The sequence below is a fragment of the Poecilia latipinna genome, unplaced genomic scaffold (genome assembly GCF_001443285.1).
Source record: "Poecilia latipinna isolate Pla-1442-1.1 unplaced genomic scaffold, P_latipinna-1.0 Scaffold1262, whole genome shotgun sequence".
NCBI classification, from domain to species: Eukaryota; Metazoa; Chordata; class Actinopteri; order Cyprinodontiformes; family Poeciliidae; genus Poecilia; species Poecilia latipinna.
In genome coordinates this window covers 159,451-177,607 of record NW_015113878.1, presented here as the reverse complement: position 1 = coordinate 177,607, position 18,157 = coordinate 159,451, and the positions used below count along the sequence as shown (strand labels likewise).

At 40.5% G+C, this 18,157-nt stretch overlaps 1 protein-coding gene across 3 annotated transcripts in view; it reads left to right on the top strand.

The window, feature by feature from the left end:
• The first annotated feature begins 8,731 nt into the window (after positions 1-8,731).
• The window catches only part of klhdc8a (kelch domain containing 8A), a 64,402-nt gene continuing 54,976 nt past the window's right edge, over positions 8,732-18,157 (top strand). Inside the window, exons 1-2 of one of the 3 annotated variants that reach the window (XM_015054589.1) lie at positions 8,732-9,480; positions 14,418-14,472. The gene's annotated coding sequence lies outside the window, so the exon portion shown is untranslated. Of the gene's footprint in view, positions 9,485-14,417; positions 14,473-18,157 lie in introns of all 3 variants that reach the window. The other 2 variants (XM_015054590.1, XM_015054591.1) reach the window with 2 other exon arrangements.

The window sequence follows — 18,157 nt, the reverse complement described above, 5'->3', positions numbered from 1 at the left end:
AAAAATTGCAGCAAAACAAATGCAGAAAAAAAAGTTTAAAACCATAAGATATTGTGTAAAACAAAAACAGAATGTGTTTAAAAAGGAGAGCAGAAAGAAGCACAAACCTATTGAACACTTTCCAGAGGAACATCTGATCCTGATGAACCTGCCGCGTTCAGGTGGAGCGGCGAGTAATAAAACCGTCTAAAGGTCAGAACTAACAGTTTATTCACTGTTTCATCTCCGCCTGAGACAGAAAAGCTGCTATTGTAATATTATGATCTTGCTATGCATCCAGGTATAGTTCTAAAAAAGAAAAAAAAAATTAAACTTCTGAGGGTTTCTTTGAACCAACACAGCACTCCCACAGCAAATTACCATACAAAAGTCTCAGAGTGCGTGATGCTGCAGCGCACCGAGTGGCTTCAGAAACACAGCTCTGCTGGATGATTAAACTCTGCATTTCCTCTGATCGCTTCTGTGATCAAAGTGTGTGAAGTCAGTCAGTGAGGGAGAAGGAGCCAAACGCGCCTGAGGCTCATGGGTCTTTGCATTGAAGAAGCAATTTCAACACCGGGGAAAGAAAAAAAAACATAGATATTGGTATTGTTTTGAATGTACATCGCAAAGTTTTTATGCGGTTATGCTGAAGTAAGGAATGTCAAAAAGTGGGAAAAGAGTTAAGAAAGCAGCGTCAGAAAGATTCAGCGGCCATTCAATGAGGGTCTTTTCACCATGTCTAAAATATGGCTCCATCTCTGGCTTAGTATCAAATATCGACTTATTTTCCCAACATAAAGTCATCGGCAATCGCCTGGCATGTCTTACTGTGGAGAAACACAACATTTTACCAAGTCATTTTGGTCTACTTTCTAGTGCAAATATGTTAGTACACTTCAAATAAGACAAAACTCATTTACAAGTAACTTTTCAGTAAGGTATATGAGCTTGTTTTCAATAATTACTTATGGAATTCAGATATTTCCAATAGAATAAATCAGCAATCTTTAGCCGACAGCGTCAGACTTACCCTCGCTATGCTTACGGTGAAACATGTCAGCATCATGCCTGGGAATGAACAATTTTTGTGGAAGAAGCCTTATTAGAGGTAACAAACAGACTGGGGCAACCCTGAACCCACAGCCAGAGTTACTATGGCAACACTAGTGGCAAGCTCTGGCAAGACTTGAAAGCTGATGCTCACAGACGTCCCTTGTCCAGTCCGGCTGAGAGGGAGCATGTAAGCAGAATGGGTATAGATTTTAGTCCAGAAACACTTTGATGCCACAAAGTGTGGCTCTACAAAGTGTTGACTGAAAACGAATGGAATCAAAGTCATGCTACCAGAGGTTTGTGATACGACGTTTGGTATCGATCCAATTCCGAATAAAAATGTGATATTGATACCGATATTTTTTAATATGATACGTTTGGCTGTTTTTGTGACTTTGAATTATATCGTTAAACCCTTAGAGCAAATTAAAGACTTTGACAAAAAAAAACTTTAACAACATATTAAAAACATCAAGACAATCACCAAAACAGATTTGTGTGCTTTTTCCTCTAAGTGAAATAAAATTATAATTTGAGCGAAAATCAAAACAATTTTTTTTTTAGGTAGGGTTGAGAAATTTCAACACAAAATAAAATAAGGTTCATAAGGGAACCTGAGACTAAACGATACAATTCTGACTTGTCGATATTATCAATATTTTGCATGCTACGTCATTCAAGGCGCTGTGTCTGTAAGCTACCACTAGGAGGCAGAAAGTGCTGCGTTGTGACTGATGGGTGTGGATGTGCAGATTCAGGGAGTAGAGACGGTCAAACTGAGGATGTCTTTGTTTTTTCTCTTCATTTCTAAAGCTTTTCCTTCATCAGTAGACTCGTAGACCCTGACATTCTTGTATTTGCTACAAACTAAAGCTTTTTCTGTAGCATAGAAACAGCCACACCAATTACTGGACTGTGTAATATATTGCCCTCCCACCGGACCCAGTTCCTGGTAAACCCCTCAAATATTTGCAAAGTCTGATTTGCTGCAAGTTTGCCCAGTAAAAAAAAAACTGCTGCCTAAAGACAGTTTGAGTAAGACTTGAATTATGGATGGACCAGCAGATTCCTTTCTCCGGTCAGTCTTCTTTTCCAGAAAGTGGAAAAGAACGTCTGTGATGGGGAGTGACATGTCAACAGCCCAATTATGTGACTGGCCAGCTGTCATTGGCGAGTCTCCACAGTCGGCTCGGTCTGACATTCTGAGGGTTCAGAGAGACAGAAAGCACAGAAACAGGAGGAGAGCAGAGGGGTGCACAGAAATGCAAGAGGCTTGGAACATAATAAAACAGTTGAAAAGGCATATCTGATGAGCTGCAAAGAATAGATGTGCACCAAGAGAGCAACTGTGTTGGTCCAGAGCTGAAAGAAAGCAAACGATGATGCTGTAATCAGGCTAGGTCCCCATAGATTGGACAGCAGCACTGACGGCAAATTGGTAGCCATCCTCACTGCTGGGTTTCTGGGCCAGCGTCCTCGAGTCTGGTTCTGAGAATCAACAGGGTTGTGGAGGGGGGAGGGAGAGGACGGGGCGGCATTTATTCACTTATCTACTGGAGTGTGTGTGGGTTTATCTTTTTCAATGGGGCTTAGAGGAACTAAGAATCTGGACATCATACAGCAGCACTGAAAGCTTTGGAAGGAGACCGGGGGGATGTACAGAGTTACCAACGCTTGGTGTTGAGACGGAGCGTCCAGAAGGAATGCTCTGATCTGGATGCAGCTTGGTGGACATGCTGGGAAGCAGTGAGTTTGTACATGATTGGATTTACGAGGAGCTGGCAGCTCCAGAACGGCCAGCAGAGGGTGGGGAATGACACCATCAGGAGTGTGTTAGAGACGTGCTACAATCTGGTAGGCGCTCAGTCAGGACGGTGAGGGGAGGCCAGCAGAAAACGAGTCGCAAGCAATGGAGATAGGATTCATAACCAGTTTAATGAAACTTCACAGCAGCTTTGGCAGTAGTTGCGTTTCCATTTGATGATATTCCGCTAAAGTCGAAAAAAAACAATTTTGCAAATGCGGTGTTTTGTTAAAAAAGAAATGCAATTAGAATCACATGTGAATAAGTTTGTTCCCATGATAAATGAGTAAAACACCCACAGCGCCACCATCTTCGTACCACTTCCTGTCATCTTTTCCATCATTTCTGTCAGTAGCAGCAGCTGGTTGTTGATCACATGACTCGTGAAATAACCACATCTTATTAGCATTCAGCTTCTATGCACCACAAATCTGGAACAAACTCCCGTACAGTTCCTTTAAATCAAGGCTAAAAACCTACCTGGTCAGAGTTGCTTTTGAACCACAAGGAATGAAACGCTGACCATCAGTCTGATATGGAATGATAACACTTGGGAAAATGTAATGTTTCAATTGCTGATGACTTTGTATTTTGGTATAATTTTTATGATGTAAAGCACTTTGAACTGCCTTGTTGCTGAAATGTGCCATACAAATAATGACTTAATATAATTTATTTGTGGGTTAAAGTGTATTTATTGACTCATAGGTTTATTCCCAGCAGAACATTATAAATTAAAATACATTTAGACAAGGACTGAATTATACATGCATAGGCTGAAATTGTTATGTATTGAGAAAAATGTGAATATTTTAGAACATCTAAACATTGTTTTAAAACTTTTACCTGAAGTTTAAATGTTGACCTGTTTAAGTCAAGGTTGACCAGAGCAAAAAGAATGAGAATGACCAGGCTTCAATCTTCTGATTACTCAGAGAATTCATTTTAATATTGTGTTGTCTTTACAGATGATATCACAGATAACATACCTTTGATGCTTTTATTGTTGAAGGTATGTAGTGATGTAACCCAGTTCAGTTCAGTTTGACTTTTTCAAACAACCACAACTCACCACACATGTCGTCTCAAGGCACTTCACACAAAAACAATTCAATCACATACATTCCAACTGATCCTGGTTATCAAACAGTGAATTAATCTCAGTTTATTGTTCAAATCAGTTTAAAAAGTTTTCTAAGGATGGAAAGTCGTTCTCCAAAGTGACGATGATAATAATAATAATAATGCCTTCATACTGACTGAACAATATCAGGTGGACACTTGTGTTTAAATTTATCACTGAAACCGAATAATTCAAACTCTAAATCATGAAGCTTAAAAGCAAAACTATGGCATCCTCTGCAGCAAATCTCTGTGTTTTTTTTTATTTTTATTTTTTTACAAACTCTCTCTCTCTTATGTTACTTAATATCTGTGCACCTAATAAGCTTGTTAGGAGAAAACTTTCTTCTCTCCAATTATCTTCGTCCAGTTGCTGCAGATTCCTGAGCTTTATGATTCTTCGAACCGTGACCCGACAATCAGCAGCCAATGGCTCCTTTAAGCAGCTGCCTAGCAACACATGATTATGCCACAGGAAGCAAGCGAAGCAGTCTCTCGAGTTTGTTATCTAATTAGGAAATGACAGTAAACAAGAACGCTGAAGGTCGACTTGTGCACCTCCAGATGCAGAAAGATTTGAGAGGGAAACGCTCAGGAGGTTTGAAAAATCAGTCTATTAAAAAGGATCTATTGGACTGAAACACCTGAAGTATGTTGGAAAAACAAAAGTATCTGGAAAAGCATCTTCCTGCCAGCACCACGAGATAAATGAATAGTGATGAACTAAGGTTCAACGAGCAATTAGTCGTCCAGTCGCACACATCAACCTTATCTAACATTTATCAAAAGTTTCTCAGGAGGTTTTACAGACTGGTTCTGACTTCACATGCCTAATGTTAACCTAAAAGCAACAGAAGAAAAAGAAAGCAGTTCAAAGTCTGATATAGGTTATAGTTTAGATATAGGTTATAGTTTATGTTTATGTTTTAATTGTGTGTGAGGGAACGACTGTGTGCCCGATCTGAAATGTGTCACAGTGCCTGCTTCACTACCTCCACTACACCAGGTAAAGTTTGCCAAGTTCAAACCTGTTTGTGTCAGATACAAACCCTCACCAGCCAGTGTCTCTCATCTGTTCCTGTTCTGCTCTGAATCAAAGAGCTTCTGGGCGTCCATCCATCATCCGCCTGCTGCGTGTGCCAACATAAGATATTAGCCAAACTCCGTCCTGCGGTGGAGACCGTCTGCAGCGGGCGATGAGCGAGAGGCCGGGTCGCGCCGTGGACAGATCATCACACATAGACAGAGAAGAGACAAATTGCAATCTGAACTTAACCCAACATTTTTTGTTTTGGTTTTTGGACTGTGGGAGGAACATGGACGATGCAAGGATGCATGGGGAAGTCACGGAAACTGGAGACAGAAGGCCTCAGCTGGGGTTTGAGCCAAAGCCCTGTGACCTGCTGTGAGGTGACCACTAAATCCAGAATCCTTTCAGAAGTCAGACACTCCAACTTTCACTGCTCTGTTTATGTCAAATTTATTAGTGTAGCACATTTCAGCAGCAAGGCATAGTGTGACAAGCAATAAACATTACATTTTGTCAAATGCCTTCATAAAAATTATCAATATGCACCAAATATGTTAATCAGTTTTCGTTTTAGACTTGGTTTAAAGGGGCAGTATTATGTATTTTCTAGGCACATGGTGCCATTCAAAGCATAGTCAAGGAACTATGTTTACTCCAGTTGTTATAAAAATGCTACATGTATCAAACATGACTTGAAAGAAATGTTACTTTCTTATTTAAAGCCATAAAATTGAAGCCTAAAGGAACTCCTGCTCTTTCTGAAACTCTGCCTCATCACAGCATGGCTCCTCTGTTAACCCTTTAACAAAGTTTTCACCAGCGTTTCACTGAGAAACATAATGAGTTCAGCAGATGCACAGTTCCACCAAGCGTTTGCTAATTGCTGCTGACTAGTCTGAAGGAGCTGAGTGGGGGAGGCACTGGGGAGGGCTGCTCTGGGAGGGGAAGCTCAGAAACTGCAGCTTAGAGGAGGAGCTGCACCTCGGAGGCGGAGCTAAGTCCACCAAGATGCTTTGCACAATTGAATGGTTTCCATGGGGATGAAAGGAATTCTCTGACATGCATGAAATAATTAAAGCAACACTCCAGGTTTGTTTTAGATTTACAAATAACATTATAATGTGATGTAAAGATAAAAAAGGTTGATTTTACATAATACTGACCCATTAAAAGAACTGAGTGTTTCAGCTGTTTCAGTTGTTTTGCGGTTTAAGGTATGCTTTCAAAATGTTTCAACCACAAAGCAAAGCCAAACAGTTTTTCTATCAGTTTTAGAATGGACGCCTGTTCCAATGACAGATCTGCTCACATGTACCATACCATGCCATACCATACCAACTTTATTTATAAAGCACTTTAAAACAACCACAGTTGATACAAAGTGCTGTACAATTAAAACACAACATAATAAAAAGTAATTAAAAACTGTTTAAAAACAAAAACATACAATTTAAAACTAGATCCCACTGGTGTTGAAAGCCAAGTAAAATAGATGTGTTTTAAGACGAGCTTTAAAAGTGGACAGTGAAGGGGCCTCTCTGACCTGCAAAGGTAAGTCATTCCATAACTTGGGGCCCATGACAGAGAAGAAGAAGAAGAAGAAGAAGAAGAAGAAGAAGAAGAAGAAGAAGAAGAAGAAGAAGAAGAAGAAGAAGAAGAAGAAGATGTGAGCTAAAGGCTTGTCACCACATGTAACACAGGAGAAAATCTGCTATTTCACAAGAGGCTGTGCTTACAATTTTTTTTTACTTCACATGGCCTTAGAGTCTAACTTTATGCAAAAAACAAACAAAAAAAAACACAACATAGTAGACTTCAGGTAAGCAACACGACCTAATTTAGTCAACTGGTAACGGATTCATCTTCAGTATATTCTATTTTGGTTCTGTCTTTTCTCTCGGTGTACTTCCCCTCCTCTCCTTTGTGTCTGAACTTAAGTAGAGTGTTTTATTGGAGTTACATAACTTCATACTGACTCTTATATAATGGTACAATGAAGAGGACCATGCTTTGTTTGAGTGCCTGGGTTGATGCAGAGGTTGTGAGATCTCACACTGCACTGGTAGTCTGTTGTTCTTTTGACAATGCTTCATGCTAAGTCATTTATTATTGAACTACAAGTGTTAATGAAAAGAAAGGGACAAAATATAATCCCAGACCTCAACCATTGTTAGATCAGTGTCAAATACTTTGGATCTAATGACAGCGGACAGCGTTAAATGTGAAAGAACGTACACTCTATGTCAGTTCTGGGAGTTGATGAAACGGAGAGTGATTTAAAAAAAACAAAACAAAGGTTTTCCACAACCTAAGTTCAAGCACATAAAATATTCCACACTCTTTATTTATTGAACAAAATGAAGCTGAAATAGAGAAGGCATGAGAGGAAATGCAAAGTGCTGGTTGTTCCCAAAGGACACAGGACATTAGCAACGAATCCAGTTCACTTCACTGACTAACATCAGAACATGTGATGACCTCCATATCAGGGGTGTCAGCTGCTTGCTTGTTTTAGACTATATAAGTGGAAATGGCATCATACAGAGGAGGAACGTCCCAAACAAAGAACCATTGCTGCCCATCCACCTGGAAAGAGTTGTGAGCCCACTTCCAACCTACAACACTCTGCAGTGATGATTCAAAAGAATCTGAAAATTCAACAGAGTTGCTGATTTTCCCAGGAGTGGTCGTCCAGACAAAATCCATCCTGTGGGCGCCGCTTACACACACTGTTGGTTTGAGTCTTCAGGGGAAGCGACTGTGTGTTCTTCCAAAATGAAGAGTCTCTAGGAGTTTTGGTGTTCCGGTTGTAAGCCAGAGGATGAGTGGGATGTGCTAACAACGTGCAATCAGACTTCTGAGATGAATACAAGCAGCTATGACTTGTTCCTCAGCCTGCTGCAACATCCAAGCACTGAATGAATCTATTTTCAGACGGAGGTTGTGCAGTACCTGTATGTCACACAATACTGAATGAGATGCTGATCATTAAAGGAGCAAGCATTTAGCTTTTTAAGTCAGTTGTTTCTACATATGCAGAGGGCAGAGAACCCTAAATGTTGAAAAGGTTCCTGCTTTTCAACAGCCTGATGGACTGTGGTCCACAGACTGTGGTCCACAGTCCATCAGGCTGTGGACCAGCCTGATGGTCCACAGCTGGACCATCAGGCTTTTGCTTTGTTCTCCTGGTTCTTGCGTTGCTTCTCATCATTTATTCTGACTTTCTCCCAGCCATGTTGGGGCTCCTCTGCACTTTCTTTGACTCTGTGATGATATCGGCCATACAGTGTTGTTCTTTTAGCAGCTGAAAGGAAATGGTTAGATAAACTCATCAGGAAGGCCAGATCTGTGCTAGGATGACCTTTGACCCAGTGCAGGTGGTGGGAGACAGAAGGATTCAGACTAAAACAATATCACTGGTGGACAATGTTCCCACCTGATGCATGAAGCCGTTGTTGAACTGGAGAGCTCCTTCAGTGTCACACTGCTGCATCCTAACTTCACAAAGGAGCATCAGCAGAGATCCTGGTAGACTCTACAACCATCACTGCTCCCAACAAGCTCAGTACGTCTTAACTTTGTGTCTGAATTTTGCCACTGTGGGACGATAAGGTTTATTTCTATTCCATTCTATTGTGTTGTCTTTAAATTGCCTTCAGGTGTGAGTGTGTGTTCATGGTTTATCTCCATGTTGCCCTGGAACAGAATACAAAGTGAATTGATTAATTACACACAGCCTGACGTTTCCAAGATTTTATTTCTGTTAATAATGGTTACAACTAATGAATAGATGATAGTTTTACATCAAAACAACTTTAACATAATAATAATAACAAAAACATTTATACAGAAGTGTGGGCTAATTGGAAAGTATGCATAATACCTGCTTGAAGGTGATTTTCATTATTCAAGCTAGCCAGCTAGATAAAGTTTGCAATTCTGCTATTCACCAGTATTTTTTTGTGTTTTTTTGTTGTTGTTTTTTTTTTCGACAAATAAATTAATAATAAAACTTTATTATGTATCAAAATCTCCTAAGAGCGTTATAATCCTGCGACCTCAGCAGAGCAGCAGACACTCGCTCCATTTAACGAGAAGCATAATCTCTCTCTCAATTGGCAATCTTAAAATAGTGTCAGTGGGCTCCTCTTTACCAAATATAGGTTATCCAAACACTCCGGCTCGCTCCCTCTCTCCCCGGGTTGTACCATCGCAGGCGGGGAATGAACGGGAACTTGCGCGCCGGGAGCCGGAGATGAATACTTCATCTCTGACCCACATAATGGCGATATATGAGGCTCGGTGAAGCGCTCCCCGGTGCAGCGGCGGCTCTCCCCGTCTCGACTCCCATTTTCCTCCTTCTGGATCCGACTCGCCTCTCCTCTCCTCTGCTCTGCTCTCCCTCTCTCCATCTCGCTTTCCAAAAGGCAGAGAGGAGGGAGGAACGGAGGAGACTTCTGCCGAGGAAAGGGCGACGGAAACGGAAAAAGTAAGTAGCTCCAGAGGGAAAGTAAATGGAAATGTTATCGCTCTCCTTGATAAGGCTCGGTTGTTATTAGCACTTTAGACGGCAGAAGGTGAGTGGAAGCTGTGCTCTAAACTTAGTGGCTGAGACTGACGTAATGGGAAACTATATGGACCGTTGACACTAAAACTATTTCAAAGAATATCATGAATATGTTTTTACTTTCATGTTTAAACTTATTTCAACTTAAAAAATATATATCAGTGTATTTAGTTCCTGTGTAACTCAAAGTTTTGTTACACTCTGGTTAAATGGTAAAGCTAATATAAAGTAATTTATGCATTAACAAAGTAATAAAAAGAACCACAAAACAGAATGCTACCAAGAATTTGACATATTAAAGCAGCAAACTAAGTACTTCTGCATGATTTTAAAAAGTCAAATATGAAAACAGAAGGCAGCAAACAACACGAGGCAGAGAGTTGCTACTGCATTTATATTTTTTGGCCTATTGGCAAAACAATAAGTGTGTAAAAAAAAAAAGCAAGCAGGATGCACAAACATAGTGGTGACAGTGTCATACTGTAACTGGACAATTTTGATTTAAATACTGCTGAAGCAAAACACAGAGCAAATAGTGGAATGAAATGTATTATAGGCTACAAAAGACTTGAGACTCGGGTCAGGGGTCACCTTCCATCAGGACAGAGACCCTAAAAGTACAGCCAGAGACACAACAGCACAGCTTGGATCAAAGTGTATTCTTGTGTTAGAATGGTCTAGTCAAGGTTAAGCTCAGAATCTCTTTGACAGATACTTAGCTTAGCATTTGTTTACAGATGTAATCTGACTGAACTAGCAGAAACTATTAAAATGACTTGCAGCTTAAAGGGGCAGCATCATGCTTTACATCCACATAGAATCATTTTGTAGCACAATCAAGTAACTATGTTACCTTCAGTTGTTATGAAAATGTATATATCAAACATGACTGAAAAGAAATTTGACTTTGTATTTTAACACCTTAAAATCAGATGCCTGTCTCTTTAAAAACTCCTGCTCTACCAAAACACACAACAGATTTCACACTGTAGTTTTATTTACTTTTTGTAATAAAATAAGATCTAAATTTCAAGAACTCCACACTCCCTCTAATTTCATAAGATTCAGAGGGAAGCAGCAGCCAAGCTCTGTGAGTTAACATAGCTGTGTGTTAACACAATCCCAAGGCAGACTGTCAGCTGCTATTGCCAGTTAATATGATAAAGCTTTAATGTTTGGTTTTAATAAGCAAGAAATGAGCTCATCAATGGTGGAAGCATGTTAACATATAGAAAGTACAGCAAAGGTATCAAGATTGACTGTTTTGGGGACAAAAGCTGGAATTCCTTAAAGCGTTTAGAGCCATCCAGGCTGTCAGAGAGCAAATGAGAGTGACCCATCGAAAGTTGTCCAGGATGTTTGGATGCTTGGGTTGACTACTTCTCATTAATTTAAAGCATAAAAACAAAGTGAAGTTATTGAAACACCTGCATTTGGATGGGGGGAGTGAATACTTTAGGCTGAATTGTGTATCTCAGCTTTCAGTATCTGTTATGTATGTGATAAAACAATACATTATTCAATGGTACTATTTTGTGTCCTATGTGGAAGAATACCAAGTGTGGTATGAGCGTATTGATCTCATGTTGTTCTGAGGCAAAAATGGCTAATAAACTAAGTCTCGTTCCACTGAGGTTCTGTTGAATCATAGTTTGTTAAGTTATGAGAAGGAATATAACAAATTGATCCCATCCTCGTCGCCAATTTGTTATAGTATCCACAAAGATTCACAAGAGGCTGAACTAAGTTTAGCACAAGCAACAACCTGGTGAAGATCTATTGGTTCTCTCAATAGGTCTGTGGACAGCAGCTCTGCAGTCCACAGTTTGGCTATTTAATGTTAAAGTTTTATAAAAACGTAAAAGCCATGACTTGTTTAGAGAGGTTGTTTGAGGAAACCCTTACGAAGCCCATCAGCAGCGACTGAAGCACGGTGGTGGAGGGTGATGACCTGGGCTTGTCTTGCCATCACTGAGTCAAAAATGTAATTCTTTGTATTCCAAACTATTTCTAGTCAAATTTGAATCTGTTGTAGATGGAAGAGAAGAGTAGAATCCGCCCATCTCACTACATATTCCGTTTTGTGATCTCTTCCGTTGAGGTTTTAGTAGATTTAAATCATCAAAAGACGTCACTGTACATCTTGATACAGGAACACCAAGTGTATTCTCTTTCTAATCCTACTTCCACTTCCTTAAATGTAGCCTATATTGGAAAGTTGATCTATGAGGTAAAGTTTAAAACTGATTGGACTGTTTAAGCTCACTGGCTTCTTACAGGCCCCTGGCCAAGCATGAAACCATGATTGATGATGATGGACCTATTGTTGCAGTCCTTCTGACAGTCATGACTCTGAATATAAAGACCTTTCAAGCCTTATCAGAAAGGTCACTTTACTCAATATTCAGAGCACATGCCTGACTCCGATGTGACGTGGTTCGAGTTCGTTGTTGACGTGACAGAAGAATGACATTTCTGTTGCATCCCGTCTCCCTGGGGAAAACTGGCTAAACCTTCTCGCCCACCAAATGGCTTCATTTTAGTCCACAAATTTCAGAGTTCCATTCGGATCAGACGCAAGTTGTTTCATTTCTACAATAAGACTGAATAAATTCATTGGTTTGGTGTTTATCAAGAAAAGTTGGGATGACATGAATTTTACTTACCACCGACCGAGAACCCTGCAATCTGTTTTAGTGGGGCAGGTTGATGAAACGATCTTTCATGTGGCAATAAAAGCGCCACATTTGGCACAAAAAGGTATGTCATCTGTGTGAGGTCATGCTCTAAAAAATCATAAAAGAAAAAAAATGGCAATGTTTACAAATACGCTTGACATATTAAGACAACTTTTGCATGTTTGCTCTGAGAAGTAGCAACTATGAGCTTAGTAGAGGCACAGGTGTTTGCTAATTGCAGTTGGCTAGTCTGTAGGAACTGACCGGGTTAGTTGTCTTGAAGGTGGCGCTCTGTCCCACCAGACGTTTTGCACAGCTGAGTGGTTGCCATGGGAAATTAAAGGATTTCTTAAACATGCATGAAAGAGTCAAGGCAACAATCCAGGTTTATTTCTGATGAGGGAATAACTTTATAACATGACGCAAAGCTCAAAAAAAGTCAATTTTATGAAGGCTGAGACTATGCAACAAAGACCTGCATAACACATTTTGATCAATATGACATGAGGGACTGAAAAGGCAGAGACAGAATTGTACATGATCGCATGTATCGACGTACAGAAGCATTCACAACTCGTACAGAGAAAAGAGAAACAGCTCAAGTCACGCAATGATGTGAAGACTGAACAGGCTGCTTTGACAAATTCAATTCTGATCTGAGAAACGTACCAAAGCGTCTGAGAGAACCTGTAATACAAAGAACAGGTAAAGATGAAAGACATTTTGCAGTGTAAATACACTGACTGCTCAGTCTGTAAAGTGTTCATTGTGTTCACAGCCTGGGGAAAGAGACTGTCTCTGTGAAGGCTGGTTTTTAACCCACAGTACTCTGCAACACCTGGAGGTAAAACTAGAAACAGTTTGTGTCCAGAATGTGTACGGTCTGCAGAGATGTTTACTGCCCTTGGATTCAGCATATTCCTTAAAACAGTAGCTAAAGACAGAATGAGACGGCAGAGTTTTAATTAAATTGTTTATTCTCAGTCTCATGTTTAAATTTTTTATCTGCGTGTCATCTATATTTTAATTTTGAAACAATTTGCCATTTTTATTATGTCGTAAGTGCCAAGTAGGTTCGACCTTCTTTCTAACTTGTTGAAAAAATTCAGACTCTCCTAAAGCATTCAGCCATCTCAGAGCCTGGCCTGGTCCACACTAGCAGCTCTGTGGACGGTGTTTGAACCAGAACCTGGCTCCATGGTTGACCTCCCAGAGATCAGATGGATGCTGTTGTCTTTTTAGATGAATAAATAATCTAAATGGAAATAAAGCAAATTTCTTCCAACTGTATTTTTTCAGACGGGCGACCTTGCTTGTTTTAATTCCTCCTTTTTTGTGATCACACTTTGGGATTTCCTCATCTACCTACCTGCTGATGGATGCTGCTACTGAAATCTGAAGGCAAGCAGCCAGGTTAGGGTTAGGGTTAATACCAGGTTTTTATTGTATTTTTGTAAATGTAAAAAGTGTAGGAGAAGTTTTGAATTACTGCAAAACGTTTGAGAAAACATTCTGATATGATCTAATTGCTTTTATTTAAAAGAGAAAAACACAAAAAGTTTCCCACTGATGCTAATATATTATAGCAAATTGACCAATACAGTTGTCCATAACATATTTGTTGTTATTTGGATTCATTTTGGTAAGAGACTGTTTGTCAGCAGGTGTACGTTCATCCTTCTCAAATTATAAGAATGAAGAAATAAAACAGGATATTCTAGTTATAAATATGATTTGGACTCTTTAGGAAGATGTTGGTCACAAACTCATCGCCAAGGAAACAAAAGTGCTGGTTTCTTCCATATCAATAACATAAAAAATATTTCTACTGTGAAAAACTATTGACGTGGACGACACTTCTTGTTCCGGCTGTTGTTCTACAGCTTTTATTTCTGCCATTTTGTTGCCACTGTTGAGAAAACATGGAGTTGCTTTCATACTTATCAGATTTGTGTTGGCGCTAAAGCAGAACTTTGGTTTGTCGTGCAGCCCGGAGCGCTAAAGCTGTGTGGAAAATACGCAGCAAGGAGCCATTTGTCTTCATTTGTCAATATGCAATCACTCCACCACACACATGGAATTTTTATTAGTAAGTGAAAAAAAAAGAAAAAAAAAACATGATCCAGCATTTGTGGCATAATTTTTATAATGGACAATTTTCTGTATTTTTTATTTTTTTAGGTAAAGAAAAGAAAAGAAAGGATCAAAGCTCACCAGTGCTGGATTGAACCTGAAGGTACAGTGTTTTTTTTTTTTTTTAACCATGCTTCACCTTCCCATCCTCTCTTGTTTCAACCTCTATTGATTACCTTTGTCCACACACTCATGAACACAATTTGAGCCAATTACTATGCGTAGTGTGCGGCGGTTGAGGGAGCTAAATCGATACCAGCCTCATTCTAACATTATCCTGCTCATTCACTCGTGGGGATGTCTCTCCCTGTCAGTCTGTGAGAGAAGTTGAAACCCAACGCTGTGTCTGCGTGTGTTCTTCAGATGATGGACCATCACTTCTTGGCAATGCTGGTGTCATTTAAATTGCTCAGATTGGCAGCAGCGTTCCACAGTAACAGTTTGTTTGACAGCTGGTGGCAGCATTTCATCCCATCAGCAAACTGACACAGCAGACATTTCTTGGCTGCTAACGATTCCAGGATGGACAGTTTATTTCTTTGCTTGTTTTTATTTAAATTGATTTGAACATAATTTTTTAAATTTTATTTTTTATTTGTGGTAACAAGAAAAACAAAAACATGAAGAAATTCAGGCTGGGTTTTCGTCTGCTTGAAAGGAGGCTAATGTACTGCAAGCTAACTAGCGAAGATGATTCTAACGTTAGTTTGGTTGGAGGCGTTTGGGGTTGATGTGGGTTTTATTGTTCAGTCAGACAGCATAACACTAATAATACAAACTGAAGCTGACTTGCTGTCTGTTTAAGACACTAGAAGCTTTTTATTTCTCTTCAGTAACGTGACCAGTTCTCAAAAACAACCATATCTTTAGATAATATGACTTTTCTTGCTTTACAACACCTAGGAAGAGTCCATTTTTAAAAAGTTGAACAGTTGTTTTGAGTTTCAATAGTTCCAAATGGAGATGCATTGATTTAAATTTTGTGTCTGATTTTTGGTCTTTAGATTTTGCAAAGGTTTGACCAAAAGATAAAGCGCCTGTAGATGATCATTTGTTGGGAATCGGCGCTCAGTTGTTGCAGTAAGAAGGTTCTGATTTGGAACACTGGCCTCAGGTATTTTGGAGGAGTTTTACTCGCTCTCCATGTGTGTGCCTATGTTTTCTGCCAGAGGTCTCCAACCTGCGGCTCCCGAGCCACATGTGGTTCTTTAGGATTCCACAGTGGTTCTTCAAAACTTTGGCCAAAACATAATAAAGACCTGAAATGTGCTTTTAAATATAAAGGTAAAAAAAAACAAAAAAAAACCTAATTGTAGAATTACAACCAATACTTCTGACCAACACTAGCAGGTAAGGTGGGTGAAGTGTCATTTGCACAAGGACACAAGCGAAGAGAATGAACCGGGAATCAAACTGGTGATCCTCCGATTACAGTGCCAACCTGCTGCCGCCCTCGCCACCGTTGCCCCGGTTACATTAAAGCGTAATCCTAATCCCGCTTTCCTTTCTGACATCAAACATCTATCAACCTTTTCTTTTCAAAAGGCCTGCAGTGCCACTCATTCAGTCAGAGTCCAACCATAACCGTCACTGCATCGTGTTGGGATTCTGTCACCGACCGACACAAAGTGTTGCATAATTAAAGAGTTCAGCTGGACGAACTCTATGAAAGACCAACATGAAGTCTCAGTTTGCCACAAAATGTTCAGGGAGAAAGTTCTCTGGTCAGATGAGAACAAAAGCAAAACGCCATGACAACAGTCCTGAGGCTGAACATCTCCTACGGTGAACCGCATAGGAGTGGTGCCGTCATGCTGGGGGCGATAATGCATTTCTTTAATACCGCTCAGAGTTAAAAGATGTCGCTAGAACCAAACGGAATGGGTCGGATCAAAGCATATCCACGTTTTAGAACGGTCCAGTCAAATTCCAGATTTCAATCTAACTGAGAAACTTGAGAATTGTTGCTGACAGACTCTTTCCACCCAGCCTGGTTGAGCTGGAGCGATGTCTCAAACGACGACTGCTGCTGCTCGTTTAATGAGCAGAGAGTTAAACTGTTGGAACAGTAGGAAGGGGAACACAAATAACAAACCAGCTTATTTCTGCTTTAGAGCAAAGGTATGTCTTCCAATACATCTAAAACATAACCCATGTAAAGTGAGGACAAGCTGTTGCTATAGTTGCAGTTTGGTGCAGACCGTGATGCACTGCTTTTGTTTCAGAGTCTAAATGGAAGATAGAAGACAATGTGCTGCTTAAACACCTCACAGTTTATGAATTCTTGCTGAGGAAGTACAAAATTGGGTCCAACTGGCTCAACTATAACAAATTACAGAAAGGTAAACAAACTTTAATTGGTTCGGGTCAGCTTCCTCAGTCTGGAGAGTAAAAATTGCCTTGTGCACAACAAACTGCATGCTAAATGACTGGGACCCAGCAGCAGCGCCGCTCTCCAGAAACACTCAGAGAGCGCCGTTTATCTTCCTCTTCTTAACAATCTGAGGGTTTTCAGGTGAGCGGGCTGGCCTCTGTGCATACCTGCCCTAAGACGACCAGCATACACTCCTGTCCAGACCTCCTGCTGGCTTGGAATTCACACACACACACACATTTACAGGCGTCTATAGAGTCCCATAATCACACATCAGTTGCAGAGGTGGTTGCTTTGGAGGAATGAAAAATGCCCTCAATATCCACAAACATTCTCCACCTTCCAGCCCCCCAAAGTCAACCACTCAGATCTTTAAAGGGTAGGGGCGCAGTAAACACACACGGTCACACACACCAACATGAAGAAACCATTAGGGAGATAATTCCAATTCTGCTGACAGTAGATAGGTTTTACTACTCACTCTCCCTATCACATAGTAATTACTTATAAGGCCACAGGGATTATGATGTCCCCGGCTCCCCGCTGTAATAGAGCCCGTGCTCCATATAACCCTTTAGCTTTGCTACCCAGTCTTTATCACCAGCCTAATAGAGCTGTCCCTCCCTCTCATTATCCCACCATATAATAACCCCCATCCATTAACTTAGTGCTCTTCTGCTGCTCCTCACCATTACTTCCTTCATCTTTTATAGCTTCTTTCCTCCGCTTCTGTTCTTCACGAGAGAGCCATGGCAGGGGCCCCGCAGTGGTGGTGGTTGGGGGGGGAGGGGGGGGTCGCAGTGGGCACGGCCCTGGCCTAATGTGACTTCTGCACAGCAGTGAGTGGAGGGAAGTCGTGAGTGTTAGCACAATGGCCGGAGCGCTCAGGAACGTCCCGGCATTTAGAGCGGCAGAGCTTGAGGGGAAGCGGTAATTGAATACACACAGGTCTTATGTAATGAGAGATGTTCTCTGGTGCATTGTGTACGTCCTATTTAAGTCCACATCAAGCATTCTCCTGTCAGCTCCGCCAGAGTTTTTTTTTTTTTTTTTCTAGGCCTGTATCTATTTCCGTCTCGTCTCCTCGGTGCAACGATGTGCAAAGCGCAGCCATGTTGGGTGATTAGAGTCACACGCTCTCGCTGAATCTAACGTGCGTTGCAGAGCAAAAGAGTGTGTTTCCTTAACAGCCTTGCAGGTAAACGTCTGCAGGGAGTGGCGTGAAACAGGTTTTTTTTTTTTTACTTTTTCACTTAAAGGGACAGTATTTTGTGTTTTCCAGGAACATAGTTCCATTTTATTGCACAATGAAGTGACTATGATACCTTCAGTTGTTATAAAAACAACTGAATGACTTAAAAATGACTTAAAAGAAACCTTAAAATTGGGCTCCTGTCTCTTTAAAAACTCCTGC